The sequence below is a fragment of the Castor canadensis genome, chromosome 14, assembly GCF_047511655.1.
Source record: "Castor canadensis chromosome 14, mCasCan1.hap1v2, whole genome shotgun sequence".
Taxonomy (NCBI): domain Eukaryota; kingdom Metazoa; phylum Chordata; class Mammalia; order Rodentia; family Castoridae; genus Castor; species Castor canadensis.
In genome coordinates, this window is record NC_133399.1 from 49563247 (window position 1) to 49567898 (window position 4652).

Sequence of the window (4652 nt, forward strand, 5' to 3'; positions counted from 1 at the left end):
CTCAAATGGTAAGAGCGCCTGCTTAGAAAGTGTGAGGCCCTAAGTTCAAACCCTAGTGCCACCATAAATAAATAGATAAATAAAAGTAAAAATCCACTGAATGGCTCACACTTGTAATCCTAGCTACTTGGGAGGCTGAGATTGGGAGAATCTTGGTTAGAGGCCAGCCCAAGTAAAATAGTTCAGGAGACCTCATCTCCAAAATAACTACAGTAAAATGGACTGGAGATGTGGCTAAAGTGGCGGAGTGCTTTGCAAGCACGAAGCACTGAGTTCAAACCCCAGTCTCACACACACACAAAAAAAAGTAAATAATTTTTTTAAATGCTGGCTAGTTATGGTGGTGCACACTTGTGGTCCCAGCTACTCTGCTCTCTGAAGCCAGCCCAGGCAAAAGGCACTAGACCTTATCTGAAAAACAAACTAAAAACAAAAGAACTGCAGGCATGGCTGAAGTGGTAGAGGAGCTGCCTAGCAAGTTGGAGACCCTGAGTTCAAATTCCAGTGCTGCCAAAAAATAAAAATGCAAGGGCTGTGGCTGTAGCTCAGTGGTAGGATGTGTGCTTTGCATACCCTGTGGTGCTCGTTTTTCTCTCATACCTGCAGTGTATCAACTGCAGTCCGTGTCCGCCCCCTAGTGGCCTCAGAGGTCCACACAGAACAGCCTGCCACCTTTCTATGGCATCTTAAACTGAGTGGGGTTGTCTGGCTTAGAGATTTGGCTTATGGCCCTCGGTTTCGGGGCAAATGGGGCACCTGCCATCATGTGAAAAGAGTGTAGTCTGGGATCCTGAACCACAACTTCTAAGAGTCTGACAGTGGGAGGCCATCCAGGGCACTGGAATCTCAGCAGGGAGGGTGTGAGAGGGGTCTGAGCATCAGAGCTGGGGGGAACTGGGGGTGGTGGTCAGGAGTATATGTGTCCAGGACAGAGATGGTACAGAGTCTTTGCCCTACAGGCTGGGTATGAGGGTCTAGTGGTGGGAGGGCTATTATAAAGGTGAGAAGGATGGAGAATGGAGGAAGAGATGGGGCAAAAAGGCTTGAAATTTGGAGTTCCTGTACCTGTAACCTAGGCCTCCAAGTATAACCAAAGGCATCAACTATAACCTGGGGCCCCCACTTGTACCTTTGGACTCCATCTATTATCTGGAACCCCACTATAACCCAGGGCTCCTACCTATAACCTGGGAAATCCTACCTGTAACCAGAGACATAACTATAACCTGGAGGCCCTTAATTGTGATGTGAGCCTTTACTTGTTACCTTGGGCTCCCGCAATTTCCTGGGGTTTCCTACCTATAACCTGTCTCCCCCAGCCACGTATAGCCCAGGTATTTTAGTTTTGTTTCTGGAGTTGGGGATGGAACCTAGGGCCTCACATATGTTAGGTAAGTGCTCCACCACTGAGCCATATCCCTAATCCCTAGGTTTTTTATTTACCTGTTTCCATCCTAAACATTTGATATCCATTGTCCATGAAACTTCTCTTTTGAGAAGGGCTTCTCAAAAGAGATGGCATTTGAGCTGAGGCTCCACCTTCACGGACTCCTTCTGTAATGGTCATCAAACATATCCAGAGTCCCTTCCTGTGTTCTGCACATTGGGACTGAGGTGGGGACTCTGTGAAGGGGAGTCGGATCCAGATGATAAGGAGTCAAACACAGCTGCAGAGCCCAGGAAATATGGGCACAGTGAACCAAGAAAATACTTATAAGATACCTGAAAGACACTGCATTGTTTAGAACTAATGGATTAATTTCTTTTCATTTTTTTCCTTCCTTCCTTCCATTTTTTTCTCTATTTTTTTGTGGTACTAGGATTTGAACTCAGGGTCTACACCATGAGCCACTCCACCAGTCCTTTTTTTGATGTGTTTTTCAAGATAGGGTCATACAAACTATTTGCCAGGGCTGGCTTCAAACCAACATCCTCCTGATCTCTGCCTCCTGAGGAGGTAGGGTTACAGGCATGAATTATCCATGCTGGGCAGGACTGGGATTTGAGTTCGGGGCTTGAATGAACTCAGGACTTTACCCTTGCAAAGCAGATGTTCTATCGCTTGAGCCATACCTCCATTTTGTTTTGGAGATAAGGGTCTCAAGAACCACTTGCCCAAACTGGCCTGAAACTGCAATCCTCCTATCTCAGTCTTCCAAGTAGCTAGGATTACAGGTGCCTGACCAGAGATTCTCTCTCTCTCTCTCTCTGTGGTACTGGGGTTTGAAATCAAGGTCTCATGTTTGCTAGGCAGGTGCTCTTACTGCTTCAGCCACTCCACCAGCTCTTTTTTGTGTTGGGTATTTTTCAGATAGGATCTTGAGAACTATTTGCCCGAGCTAGCTTCAAACTGAAATACTCCTGATCTCTGCCTCCTGCATAGCTAGGAGCCCAGGGGCTCACATATGCCAAGCGGTCAAGTGCTCTACCACTGACCCACAAGAGCCACACCCTCAACTCTGCTTTTTAAGGTATTGGGGATCGAACTCAGGGCCTCATGCTTACTAGGCAAACACTTAACCACTGAGCTACACCCCCAGCCCTCAGCTCTGCTTTTACTTTGGTTTTCAGGTAAGTTCTCTGCTTTTCCCAGGGGCTGTCAGACCCATATCCTCCTCCCTGGAAGGAAGGAGTTGATAGGGAGCCCAGACTGGACAGACTCAGGTTCAAATACCCTACTTGCCCAGTACTTGAGCACCACTTTGGATTTCTCACACAGATCTGTGGAGACTAAGTTTCCCTATGTATAAAATGGGGTTTGGGGCTGGTGGACTGGCTCAAGCAGTAAGAGTGCCTTCCTAGCAAGCGTGAGGCCCTAAGTTCAAACCCCAGTGCCAAAAAAAAAAAAGGGGGGGGTTGAGGATAGTGCCAGATACACTGTTAGAACTCCACAAATTACAGTACTGCCAAAAAAAAATATATATATAAACCTCAAATTATCTGCTGGGCGCTGGTGGCTCATGCCTGTAATCCTGTAATCCTTACTACTGAGGAGGCAGAGATCAGGAGGATTGCAGTGCAAAGCCCCGGCAAATAGTTCTTGAGACTGTATCTGGAAAAACCCATCACCATGACTGGTGGAGTGGCTCAAGTGGTAAAGTGCCTGCCTAGTAAGCATAAGGTCCTGACTTTAACCCCCCCCCAAAACAAAACAAAGCAAAACAAATCCATCACAAAAAAAGGGCTGGTGGAGAGGAAAGAGAAGCATGAGTTCAAGACCACCCATGGGCTGACAGAGTGGCTCAAGTAGTATAGTGCATACCTAGCAGGTGTCAGTCCGAGTTCAGTTCAGTACCACAAAATAAATAAATAAATAAATAAATAAAAAGACCAGCTCAGGCAAAGTAAGTGAACCCCTATTTCAAAAACAGTAAGAAACCAAAAGAACTGGAGGTGTGGCTCAAGTGGTGGAATTTGTCGTAGAGCACAAGTCTCTGAGTTCAATCTCCAGTACTGAAAAAATAAAAGAATCTGCAGGTAGCTTCTCTCAAAAATATCCAAAAGGAGCTGGGCATTGGTGGGTCACTCCTATAATCCCAGCTACTTGGGAGGCTGAGATTGGGGCTTGAGGCCAGCCTGAGCAAATAGTTCAAGAGACCTAATGTCCAAAATAACCAGAGCAAAACGGACCGGCGGTGTGGCTCAACCTGCTCTGCAAACATGAAGCCGTGAGTTCAAATCCCAATACTGCACAGAAAAAAAAAAGGAAAAAGGTCTGGGGTTGGGGGTTATAGTGATAGAGTAAATGCTTACCGTGCAGGAGTACCTGGGCTCAGTCCCCAGCACCAAAAAGCAAAAATAAGCAAACAGCGTGACGACAGTCTGTCATCCCAACACTCAGAGGGCTGTGGCAGGAGGATGGGTTACATGGAGAGGTCCAGCCTCAAAAAAAAAAAAAAAAAAAAAAAAGGTCTACACACACAAAAAGCAGGTTCCCTAACCCATTTTACAGGTGAAAAGACGAAGGCAGAGTAAACAGCAGTGACATCCAGAGCACAGTAGAGAAGAGTGGAAGGAACACGGCCTGGCATTGCAAGGGGCGATTTCCACCTTATCAAGACATATTTTGGCAGCTCTTGTTGTTTTCCACCAAAAGCGCTTTGCTGGGATAGTGCCAGCTGCGCTCCGAGTTTTAGCTACGAATTCCTCCCAGGTGGAACCAGTGCCGCGTGCGTCTCGCCTCCCCTGGCCCCCAGAGGACCTTAATAAAGGCTTTTGGCACTAAACTAGCCACTTTGGGTTACTTTTCGACTTTGACCCCGTCCCAAAAGATTTGCAGGAAGGGACTGGCAGGCGTCCCCCACCCCACCCTCCGAGTCTTGGCGCAAAGCCGGTTGACCATCCACTAGCTGTTCCTCGGAGGCCATCCGCGCTCGTGACCTCCGACCCCTGCCCAAACCCCTCCGAGGTCATAGCATGTACCTCGCCCTCCCCTCCGTCGCTTCCCGCCCCACTTCCGGGTGACGGGCACCTCCACCCCCTGGGCGGAACCGAATGCTAACCAATCACCGCTCGGGCGCCCGCCCAGATCCAAACGGTCCAATAAGCAGCGGCGGCGGGGGGGGCAGGCCTTAGAGGGCCAGGACGGCCGCTGCAGCCAACGGGCGTGCACGTTGGCGCCGCGAGGGGGCGTGTCCCGCGGCTGGGCGTGC